At 38.1% G+C, this 12,997-nt stretch overlaps 1 long non-coding RNA gene across 1 annotated transcript in view; it reads left to right on the forward strand.

Annotated features, from left to right (window-relative positions):
• Window positions 1-5,776: 5,776 nt before the first annotated feature.
• LOC140505349 (uncharacterized) overlaps window positions 5,777-12,997 on the forward strand; it is a 68,093-nt gene continuing 60,872 nt past the window's right edge. Inside the window, exon 1 of the long non-coding RNA XR_011967459.1 lies at window positions 5,777-5,856. This is a non-coding gene — a long non-coding RNA (uncharacterized lncRNA). The remainder of the gene's footprint in view (window positions 5,857-12,997) is intronic.

Below are 12,997 nucleotides of genomic sequence, written 5' to 3' on the forward strand. Positions count from 1 at the left end.
GATCATGACTTTGGAAGGGACATAAAGATATAAAAAGTGAATATATAGGTACATAGGAGCTTAAAACACCATAATGATGACAGGCAACAGAGAACCTCACTCTGAGGGGTAAAAGAGCATAGCTTACCCATACTGGGAAGAATGGTTTTGGCAGAAGAATTGCTGATATGATCAAGAAAGTTTAAAACTAAGCAGGTTGTTTGGTGTAATATAAAGAGTGTTAGATTCAAAGGCAGAAGACTTAAGTTCAAATCGTGGTTCCGCCACTTACTGTCCCTATAAACCTGGGCAAGTCTCCTAACCTCTTTGAATGTCAGTTTTCTCATCTATTAAATGAGGAAGGAGGGTGGAATAGATTTGACAATATGATATCTATGGGTCCTTACTGCTCTAAATCTTATGAAATGGGAGGTGGGGGGGTGGGAGTGAATGCTATAATGGAAACAATAAAATTGTTTTAAAAATGGTTAAACAGAGGAAGACTGAAACTGAAAAGAGCATCATAGTGAAAGACACGTCTGAAGTATAAATAATAGGAATATGGCTTGGTGATGATATTCATGCCTAAAACCAGCGTACTTAATATCAAGCAAAGTCAACTTGAAATTTTCTCACAAGATGGAAAATATAACCTCATAGATATTACCAAAGTGGGATGAGATGGGTATTGTAACATGCCTAGGGAGCTTGAGATTTAGGATGGTGGCAGGATCCCATAAATTATGGGATTAGATTGAATGAAGAAGTCAATGAAGTCAGATGGGAATGATGAACTGAGAGAACAGGAAGGTGTCAAGGGACTGGATACCATAATTAGAGCAAAGAGCAAGTTAAATATGAAAAGTAGAAAGTTAGGAAATTGTGGTCAGAGAATGAAAGAAGATGGAAGTAATGGCTGACGATGGAGGAGGAATATAAAGGTATCTTCCATATGACACTGTGTGAGTAGTATGGTAGTATAAGAATAATGTTAGAAGAGTTAAAGCTCCAAAGGAGAGGAGTTTGTTGAGGAAAGCTGAGGACACAAAAAAGTCTGATTTTTTTAATTGTTTTTACTTATATGGTGGAAAAAAGGTGTAGGAAGGGATAGAGCACTACTGGTAGGTTGTATAGCAGAATGATAAATGGCAATAAAAACAAGGTTGAAGTGTAAAAATATCATTTGGCTTCTGTTTTCTGCCAAAAAGAATGACCTCTGCACTGGAAAGGACAAAACAAAATGTCTAAAAAGGAACTGACCCCCTGCATAAGTAAGGCAATTGTTAGAGAGCACTTAACTATTCCTGATGCATTCAGATTATCTGGCCCAGATGAATTATGACTTTGGGTACTGAAAGAACAAACTGATGTGATTATTGAACAATTGTCAGTGCTATTTTAAAGCCTTTGGAAAGAAGCAGAGGTACCGTAGAATTGGAGAAGGGAGAGTGTTATACGAAGAGCATGGAATCCATATCTATAGACGAAAGAATATGACTTTTATTCCTGGGAAAATTTAAAAGAAAGCAGTGATCATAAGTCAGAGTGGCTTCATCAAGAACAGATCATGCTAGATCAACTTTTTTTTTAAATGCTAGGACTGATGAACTGATAGATATGGCTTACCTATGTTTTAATGAAATGTTTTATAAAGTCTCTTTTGCAATTCTTTTAGAGAGAAAATTATGACAGAAGTGAGCTACGCAACAGGATAATTAGAGGGATTTGGAACTGGTTGAATGGTTGCACTTAATGAGTAGTTATTAATGTTTCAGTGTCACCTTAGAAGGTTGTCTAAGGAAAGTTGGTGACCCAGTCTTTGCCCTGTGGCATTTAACATTTTTACCAATGACTAGGGTCAAGGTGTAGGTGACATTATTTGCAGACAACTCAAAGTTAGAAGGAATGGTTAACACATAAAAGGACAGATTCAGGATCCAAAAAGATAGTGACAAGCTAGAAAGCAGAGTTTGATCAGATCTAAGGTTCCAATCCTCCACCCTAATTAATTACTCAATCATCAAACTCAGTTAAGTATTAAAGATTTTTTCCCTGTAACTTCATCATAATTTGTGCACCAGCATTTAATCAACTTGAAAAGATTCTGGGACTTGGGGTTATTGGATAAAAAACAATAGATGCCATTTGAGGAAATGTGTGATTGGTTAAGATCAGTTCATACCTGCTATGACACCTATAATTAAAGCAGAGACTTACTCTCCTCTCCTTCCCTTGTCACTGACCATATGATTAGAAAAATTAAGCCAGTAAGAAACAAGCCAGTAACCAGCAGGGACAAACAATAGGTCTCCCAAGAAAGTTACATTTCTATTTACCCTCCTACTGTTTGAAAGGTAACAAACGCAGAGGTGCCATGAGAGAAACAAAGAAGGTCTGCTGCTTTGTTTCTTATCTGTTAATGGAGGCTATGTGCATGTGGCCTTCTCTGTGTCTGTCTTTATCCTTTCCTGAACCCTGGTAAATGAATGGCCATGTCTGAGGAAGGAACTTGGAAGTTTAGGAGATCCAAAGGCAACATCAAAGTTCTCACTGAAGAGTACACAAGAGCCAGAAACCATAGTGACAGGATTCAGAAGCTCACCAAGTCACAACTTTGAGTTAGAAATGCCCTTATAATGACCTTGTGAGAATTGCAAGTTCTGAAAATATTTCAGGACAATAGCAGAGTGGTCTGGTTCAGCAGTAGATTGGCTTAGTCTAGTAGTAGATTGATCCATGTAGCACAGATGCTATGCCTTTGAGAAACCAACCGAGTAGAACTATTCATAATCCATCCACAGAGAACTTCACTAATGGAAAAAAGGACTTCCAGAATAGGAGTCAGTCCTTTGCTACATATATCCTCTACACATATACCTCTCCATGACTGTACTTTAACTTTGAGTTCAGGGACCTTGTATGTACAAAGGAAGACAGTGGCCCAGATATCTAGGGGAATGTCTTGTATTAACAGTTCTTATTATATTACCTTAATAAATGTCCTTTCTACAATAAAATTAAATCTGGGTTTTTGTCAACGGGAAGCACACTGGTAAGGGCTCATGATCACCTTTTTTAGAAACCCAAGTCCTCATGGTTACCTCTCAGACTCTAAGAGTAGTAGCCTGCTTTTCTGGGGACCAAACAACCATTGAGAGTAGGGTTGAGAAACTAGCTCCAGAAGTAGTACTATACTAAGATTAAATTTCAATGGCTTAAATGTCTCAGTCAGTCAGTAAATAAACCTTTATTAAGCACCTACTATGTGGCAGGTACTAGGCTAAGAAGTAGATCTCAAGATCATAGAATCACAGATTTAGTTAATTAAATCTATGAACCTTAGAGACTATCTCATTCAACTCCCTACTTTTACAAATCCGAAAAGCACTTAGTGCAGTTTCTAGCATGTGTGTCTTCATACTTCATTGCCAAAAAAGACCATTCCATCAGAGAAATAATGACATGACTTGCACTTGACCTTGTTTTTGAGTGAGGGAGGGCTGTGCAGGTCACCAGCCTCACTTCTCCTCCACAGCCATCTGAATCCAGTGACCAGATATTCATCAGGATAACTAGAGATGGTCCAGGGATGAGGCAATTGGGGTTAAGTGACTTGCCCAAGGTCACACAGCTAGGGAGTATCAAGAGTCTGGGGTGAGATTTGAATTCAGGCCCTTCTGACTCCTGCACTGGTGCTCTATCCACTGCACTACATGCCCTCTAGTATGTAGTAGGTTTTTAAAAAATGTTTGTTGATTAATTATTGGTTGACTGAGAAAAAATCTTATATGTGGGTTCAAAAAATCATCTTTACATAGATTGATAGGTAGATTAGACAGCTGTAAAATATATGAATATTTAATGGAATGTAAGCTCAATATGAATAATAGCATTATGTTACAGTTCCTTAAAAAGTGAATCAATCTTCAAGAAAGGCACAGTCTGCAGGACTAAAAAGGTGACAATCCCTCTGACTATATCTGTAGTATTATGTTTCTTTTCTGACACATTTTAGAGAGAACATTAAAGAGAATATCCAGAGAAAGGCAACCAGAATGGTGAAGGGTCTTTAGTTCATGCTTTTTGAGGATGGATTAAAGAAACTGATGATGTTTATCTTGGAAAAACGAAGATTTGGGGGAGACACGATGACTTCCTTCAATTACTTGAAAGGTAATCATGTGGAAAAGGAAACTGCACCACAGGACAACATATAGAAACTTAAGGAGGCAAACTGAGGGCTATTATAATAATGAAAAAAAAAAACCCACTTTCTGATAATCAGGGGTCTCCAAAAGTATAATGGGCTCTTCAAGCATGCCTGGAAGACCACTAATCAAATGTGTTATAGCGGGATTTGAGGAGGCGGGGGGGGGGGGGGGGGGGGGCGGGGAATGGATTGACCTAGATAGCTGCCAAGGTCCATTCCAACTCTGAAATTCTGTACTGTTGGAGTTACTGCAATTTCAGGAGACGATAAGGTTAAAGGAAGGACCTTCCTAATACCTAGATAAATTAGGAGTAATAAAGCAAATTTGTGATCCATGTTAAAAGGATTCTAAACAAGAATTTTGAAGCTGTGGAAGGTAATCCCAGAGGATGGAGCATAGAAAACAGCCTTGAGCAAATCTGGAGAGTAATCTGGGAGGTGGGAGGGTAGTAGATAATAGTAAGAATGGGCAGAGGGTAGTATAAAATAATTGCATTGACTTAAAGAGTATAAAGGGCACTTAGGAATGATGGCGGAGCAATAGTAAGTTAGAATGAGTGAGAGAAGGATGGGGTAGGCTATGGAAGGAAAATGGTATCCTCAGAATGTATCCAGATTTCACTTAAAATAAGGAGTCAGGAGAATAGCTAGCTAAAAGAAAAGGCTGTAGAAGGGTTTTGTTGAAGATGAAATGGAAACTAAACAATATAATGGAATTGATTAGATGAAGAAAAAATTGAATTTGAGTGAACCTGGAGAGGAGTAACATAGATCTAAATACCTGAATTAGATAGAAGGGCCGTGATAGGGACAAGAAGCTTCATTCCAACACAATCAAACCTCCTTGGAATGAAAAAGGGAAATCACTAAACATTTAGAAAGGGAATAGAAAGGGAATCACTAAAACATTTTTTTTAAAACAAAAGAGGTCCAGTGTGGACACAAACAGGGCATTTTGTTATTCTCTTGCTAAATGCAATACATGCCTTTTTTTTAAAAAAAGGAACTACAAGTTCATATTTCCTATACAATCCTGCTTTTTGTCCTTTGTATATTGAAATGTTTATTGTTGATTGTTAAGTTCAAAATAAGAAAAAATGTAAATGGATGACAAAGTTTAAAGAAAAAGTATGAGGAATGTTTATGTAGCCACATTGATGTAACTGTGTAGATAATCTTAGACTGACAATGTAAACTTTCCAAAACTGTAATAGTGAGATGCCTGTTACTGGAGGTATTCAGTCTGAAGCCAGATAACTACCAATGAGAGTGCTGAGGAAAGTAATGCTAAGGCACACAATGACTTAGATGATCGCTAAAGTCTAATATCCTAATATTAATATTCTGTGATTTAATATTCTGTGATTTTTCCCAAATAGTTATTCCCATTGAAACTAGCTATCAATTTAACTAGTCCTGCACTAGCACTGGCACACTGAAAGAGAAAGGCCTTTTAAATTCCAAAAAGGAACATTTAAGAATGTAGGTTTGAAATAACTGCAATCACAATTGAGGTAACCAATGACCTTCGTTCAGATAATTCTGTCACAAAGAGGAGCTGCAGACTCCTTCCGAACCTTCATCAACCTCAGTTAGAGTGGACCAGAAAGCAATTATGTGCACTGCGTGCAGGTCTGCTTCATTGGGGAATGGTGAGAAGCAGGAAGGTGATATTCTTTCTCTTCTTTTGTCATTTTTTCACCCTTTTCCCCTCTTTTAAGTAAGATATCCTTCCTGGAATAAGGTGGAAGAAAGATTAGATTTCTTATTTTCTCCCTTGGCTTGTCTGATTTCTGAATAAACAGACCTAAGGCAGTAGAGGAAGGGGTAGATATTGGAGGAGAGGCTGAAAGGGAGAGAATTATTCTTTTGTATAGAATTCTTGAGCTTCTTGTATTGTTCTCTTTTTAAAGGCTTTGGAACATCTATCTTATTGAACTGAAAATTGCCTACTTGATAATGTTCACAACATCAGGGAATGCTATTCAAGGTCAAAGATTATAGACTTGGCTTTGTGTATTTTTCTGAGAGAGTAAATGTCTCTGGTAGGAATTTATACTCTGAATGTAGCCTAAGATGTTATGTATAAGTGCTGTTATTTGTATTACCTAAAAGCTCAGAGTATCTATTAGATGTGCTGTTTCCTACGTATCATATCCATATCTGCCTTCAACCTTTATGCAGAGGAATCACATTAACCAAAGGGGTTTATTTGTGCTAAAAGAAAGTTAGGAATGAAATACCGGCTGATCCTTAGCTAATGCCCAGGGAAATCAGTGACCAGAACTTTCCAAAGGACTGAATAAAGAAAATCTACTTTAGGGGAATCACTTTAATAATGATGAGGAAGACAATAATGAGAATTCTTAAGGACTTGGAAGCTTTAGTTAGGGTGAATTTTCATATCCACCTATGTCATTCTGCCTCAATTTTCTTGGTTAAATGAAGACAGAGTACAGCTTGCTGATTAATTGCAACTTAATGATCAAAATGAAAAATTTCTGGAAATGTATTTCCTTTAGTCTTGACCTAACCTCATTGGCCAAGTAGGGGGTAGAACTGGTAGTGTTGGTTTTTCAATTTTCAGTAACTTAAATGGTTGATTTTAAGAAAGCCAAAACATGTGGATGACAAATTGCTTCTAATTTTGTATTTTCATAGCAATAGCAATTGGTAACTATGGTATAATGGTTAGAGCAACAACTTTAGAATCAGGAAAATCTGGGTATAAATCTTGCCTCTGACACATACTAGCTATATGACCCTAAGCAAATCACTAAACCCTTTTTGGATCCAGGGAATTTTCAATCAGTAAGCATTTATTAAGTTCCTCCCATGTGCCAAATTGAGCAGTTAAGCAGTTTCATGGTACCAGAGTACCAGGTCTGGAGTCAGGAAGCTTCGTTTTCCTGAGTTCAAATCTGACTTCTAGCTGTGTGATCCTTGGCAAGTCACTTAATCCTGTTTGCCTCAGTTTCCTCACTTGTAAAATGAGCTGGAGAAAGAAATGGCAAACCACTCCAATATCTTTGCCAAGAAAACAAATGGGGTCACAAAAAGTCACACAAGATTGAAATGACTAAACATGTACCATGTACCATTCTATGTATGTAGGATATTAAGTCAAAAGCTGAGTTCCTAATGTCAGACATAATTTTCTATGTAAATTATAGATACCCCACCAATTTGCATTGGTAGAAGGAATAATTTCCACAGATTTGTCATGGATTTGTCTTCCTACCAACCCTGCCCCCAAAAGCATTTAGCCTCCTTTTACAATATTAATTCCATGAAAACAGAGATTACATTTGAACTCTTTTTGTGTCTCCCCTAGCACTTAGAATAGTGCTTTGTACATAGTAGGTCTCTAACAAATGGCAGTTGAATGAATGAATGAACTTAATCACATAAATATCCACTACCCTAGTTCAGGCAATAACCTCCTACCTGCTCTTCCTTCCTGAAGTCTCTCCCCACTACAGTCTATCCTTTGCTTAGCCACCAGAATAACCTTCCTAAAGCAGAGTTCTGACTATATCACTCCCTACTCAATAAACTCCTATGACTCTGTATTACCTATAGGATCAAATATAAAACATTTTGAAGGATTTAAAGTTCTTCATAACCAGACCCCTTCCTACTTTCCAGTCTTACACATTTTTACGCTCCAAACCTTCTGTGTTCCAACCATATTACCTTCTTACATACCACGTTCCATCTCCTATTGTATTAACTCTTCTTCCTTCTCTGGATTCCTGGTTTCCTTCAAAACTTGGCCCAACTCCCATCTTTCCTGATCTCCCAAACTACTAGCATCTTTCCTTCCAAAATAATCTTGTATTCATTTTTATTTATGTGTGTGTGTTTATATTTGTGTATATGTAATAGCCCCCATTAGAATATAAGCTCCTTAAAGGCAAGGATTGTTTTGCTTGACCGTGGCATGCCCAGTGCTTAGCACAGTGCCTGGCACGGAATAGGTGCTTAACAATTGTTAATTGGTTGGTTGGTTGGTTGATATCCCAAGACAATTGAATCCTTATGATCATCCCCATCTTACCCATGAGGAAGGTGCTGTCAAGTAGCAGAGGCAGCATCGGGACCTAAGTTTTCTCTTTGCCAGCTCAGAGTGGATTGTTTACACTATGAAATGTAGAAGACAAGATGCATGCTGAAAATTGGTGTCTTTGAAAGATCTGTTATACCATCATATATGCCAAGAGTAAGAGATCCTACAACAATTAAATTCTTTTTTAGAGTTAACTAAAGCAACACTGGTACTGTGATGATCAGTAGTCACATAGGCTAAAGAATAATGATTAAGAGAGAGAGGCTGTATTTTGTTCCTAGAGGATTTTTCAAATTCCACATAAATGTTATTGGTCGGGAATGTGTCTGATCCATCATGTGGAGATTTTTTTCCCAATTCCCCTCTCTCCCAGACTGATATTTCGAGAAAATGACTTGAAAGGCTCTCCACCTTCAAACACATCAGTTGACAGAGAAGTCAGACAATTCTTCGTTGCACTCATTTGTTGTTATTTGCCCTTTGTTCTGGAAGAGGATTAATGACATCAGGAGGGTGATGTCTTAACTTGCAAGTGATTGGATTTAAATGTGTTAAGAGCTGTGCCAAGTTAGAAACCTCCCTTCTTCTCCAGAATCATCAGAGTCCAATGACAAGGTATAAGTCAGAACAATGGGCAAATGACCCCATGTGCAGTGAGAGATTTTAGCTTTTTTAAGCTAAGGTCTTTCCCAGGTCCTAGCTTGTCTGAAGCAACACCCATTCCGTAGTTAAAGACCAAGTAATAATTGAGGCAAAAAATAACCTAGTTTGCCTTCACTAAAGAATCAGTCTAGGATGGGGAGGCTGCCCATGGTAAACCCATTCCTCCATAATGTAACAATGTTGTTATCACTGATTCAACACTGTACTCTTTCTACTCACAGGCTCTTCAAGTAATCCTGGGTGGATCAAGTCTCCATTGAAGGGTAGAGGACATGAGGAGGGTGGAACCAAGAGTTAAGGCTGCAGCAATGATTGAGATTTGTGATCTTTTTTTAGTTCTCTAAGCTGCTCTTGGAACTGGCTATTGTGGTTGTTGGATTCCATAACTCGGGATGACTGTGGCTCACCCTTGGTGTGTATAACAGAGAGTAGGGCTTCAGCAGCAGATCTGGGAGAAGTAAGAAAAAAAGTCCTATTTGGCTCTACCTGGGTAAGATCACATCTGGGGCATTGACATATTTCAGGAACAATATTGATAAGCTGGAGACTATGTGAGTGATTAAGATGGTGAAAGACTCCTAGAACCTGCCATACTGAAATAGCTAGGTAGTTTAGTAGATAGAGTCAGGAATGACTTGGAATCAGGAAGATATGAATTCAAATCCTGCCTCAGACACTAGTTCTATAACCTTGGTTAAGTCACTTAACCCCCACCTCAGTTTCCTCATCTGTAAAATGGGGATGATAATAGTAGTACCCATTTCCAGGGAATTTTGTAATTATGCAGTGAGATAAAATATACAGTGTTTTGCAAATCTTAAAGTATAATATTAATATTTTCTATTATTGGTTGAAGGAACTAGGAACATTTGGTCTAAAGAAGAGACAGAGAAGATATGGAGGGACATGATAATTATTTTAAAATGCTTGAAGGGCTATCTCGTGGAAGAGGGGTGAGACTTACATTTGGCCCCAACAGCAAAATTAGGAGTAATGGGTAGAATTTGAAAAGATACAGATTCAGACTTGGAGTTGGAAAATTTTATAGCAATCCACAAATAGAATAAATTGACTTTGGAGACTGGGCATTCTCCCTACCAGGAGGTCTCCAAATGGAAGCTGAGCTCTCATTTTTCAGGTACATTATAGAAGGGATTGGTAAGGAGGGTCAAGTGCTGAGATAATCTCAATAATCACAAGTCAAACAGTTTATGGCTCACAGAACTGTAAAAGTTCAGTTTCTTAGCCCTTTTATTCCATAGGCAAGCATGAGGAGTTGCTCAGGTATATAGTGGTATGTATATCCCAGTTGAGAGTCTAGAACTGGGCAGATTCACAGGGACTAAGCGGGAGGGGCAATTTAGGGAAAGTCAATCAGCAAGTAGGCCAACTGCAAACTAACCCCCACCACCGCCATTGATCATAAAGGCATCATGATCAGATGGTCAAGAGAGTCTTGCATACCTTACATAAAGCTGAACAACTGGGTTATTAGGTATATAGCCACTGCCCTCTATGTGGAAAGGTCAAACAGTAGTCAAAAAATGGAGTCACTTCTGTCAACTGGGGCTAGTGTTCTTAGGATTCTTGTTCAAGTGTGGGTTGGACTAACTAGGCTTCAAGGTTCTTCCATGCTCTGTGATTCTATGATTCTGATGTTGTGATTCTCTGGGGAAAGTTGGGTTCATTACCAATCCCCTCTCCACCCCACAGGCACATACCAAGAGAATGTCAGAGTGGAAGAAGGAAGAATTTCTGTCCCACTTTGGGGTCTATAAGGAACCAGAAGACATCAGGTGTAACCTGATCAAGTGTAACCTCCCCCAGGAGGTCTTTCCTGGCTTCCCCAGCTTCCAGCGTTATTTGCTTTACAATAGTTTTGCCTCAATTTGGTATTTATCTTGGATGTTCTGATTTATATGGGGCAACAAGGTGGCATAGTGGATAGAGTACCATGCCTGGAGTCAAGAAGACTCATCTTCCTGAGTTCAAATCTCAGAGAATTACTAGTTGTCTGACCCTGGGCAAGTCACTTAATCCTGTTTGCCTTATTTTCCTCATTTGTAAAATGAGCTGGAGAAGGAAATGGCAGACAATTCTAGTATCTTTTCCAAGAAAACCCTAAATAGGGTCACAAGTCAGATACAACTGAAACAAACAATATTATATGTTGCTCCCCTCCTTAGAATCTAAGCTTCTTTTTGGTGGGGTTTTTTTTTTTGTATCTTTAGCACTTAGCACAATGACTGTCATAGTGTGTAAAAAATGTTTATTGGTTGATAATACTAATAGTAGTGCTAAGTTTAATAGCAACTAACAATCCACTCCCAAAAAACTGCTCCAATAAAGTAACCAAAGTCTTTTCTTCAAATTTGTTCTTCAGAACCTTTTTGGTACCCAGCACAGGGCCTAGAACATAGTAGCCGTGGTAGTACTAACAATAATAGTAATAGCATTCATATAGTGTTTTAAAGTCTGCTGTTGCTCAGATGTGTCTGAGTCTTCATGACCCCGTTTGGGGTCAGGTCTTCCTGACTTCAGGTCCGGCACTCTCTCTACTGCATCACACAGCTGCCCTACATGTTTTACATGCATCATCTCATTTTATATTCACAACAAGCCAGGAAGATGTGTACCGTCATTATTCCCATTTTACAGATGAGCAAACTAAGACATATAGCAATTAATGGCTTGCCCATTAATTAAGGGATCAGCAAATACTTGCTAATTGATCAACGTGTGCAGTTGTTAATTCATTGTACAGCTGATTCCTTTGTAATACAGTTATTAGTGTCTGTGTGAGTTACTTGTTATGTCCGTTCTTCATAGATGCCACAATCCTGCAATAAAAAATTAAAATGCAGATGGGAGCTGAGCTGTAGTCCACAGATGTTAATTTGGAGAAAATCCATAAAATAGCTTGTAAATGCCAGGCATAAATTTATATAACAAGAAAAGGAGTCTATGGATCACATAAAGTTTATGGTGAAACAGAAACATGTAACCTCTGATATTTTAATTCAACATCGCCTAAGGTAGATGCCATGCTTTTTGCAAAGCTTTAGCCCAGGTCTTAATTCTGTCATAAAGGTCCTGACTGTAATAAGGTTTCTTTAAAAATTGAAGAAAAAGAAGAAATAGAATTCTTAATGTGTTTCTAATTCGGTCCTTTCACTCTTTGAGGATAGAGAGGTACTATTCAAAAGAGTGACGTAGTGAATTGTCACCCTCTGGACTTTCAAGAAAGACCTGTATTAAGCAAGTAGCCTATTGGGCTTAAAGGATGTGATCAATTATTTGTGAACCAAAAGCATCTGAGAAGCAGCTGGTGTGGCAACTAGACAGCCAGTCTTGAAATCAAGAAGACCTGAATTCAAGTCCCCACTGCTGGCATTTAATGGTGGTATGGGCATGGTTCAGTCATTTAACCTGCGAGTGGTCTGGCAAAATCACTAAGACTTTAAGATATAGAGAGGGTTTCAGATCTGTATTGGTAGAAGGAATTCTCTCACTAGGAGGTTTCTACACCAAAAAACTCAAAGATCTTGACCAAAAAAAAAAACCACTGTACATGATAATTCAGAAGACACATTGAAGGGAAAAAAAAGAAAATTCATAAAAAAATTCTTCCTTCACGTTTGATTTCAGTCTGAGTATCTCATCTTTTCATTAGCTTATATAATAGTTATTGAAAACTGAAACAATTATAAAAGCAGACAAGACAAAGGGATGTTCTGCTAACTTCTATATATCTATAAATCCTCTCTGTATCTATATAACTGAGTATAAATCGAATCATATCAAATAACTCATATGTAAATAACCCTTTGAAGTATGTAAAGGGTGCTACATATGTTATCCTCTTTGACCCTCACAGCAATCTTCCCTGTGAGTGCCAAAGGTATTATTAACCCCATTTTACAGATAAAGAAACCAAGGATCCAAGAGGCTAAGTGTCTTATTCTTGATCACAAAGCTAGAAAACATTTGGGGTAGTATCTGAGACCAAATCTTTCCAGCTCTCAGTTCAGTATTCTATTCATACCTCTCTCCCTCATTGAGGACAGGAACCATGT

The sequence above is a fragment of the Notamacropus eugenii genome, chromosome 5 (assembly GCF_028372415.1).
Source record: "Notamacropus eugenii isolate mMacEug1 chromosome 5, mMacEug1.pri_v2, whole genome shotgun sequence".
Classification (NCBI taxonomy): domain Eukaryota; kingdom Metazoa; phylum Chordata; class Mammalia; order Diprotodontia; family Macropodidae; genus Notamacropus; species Notamacropus eugenii.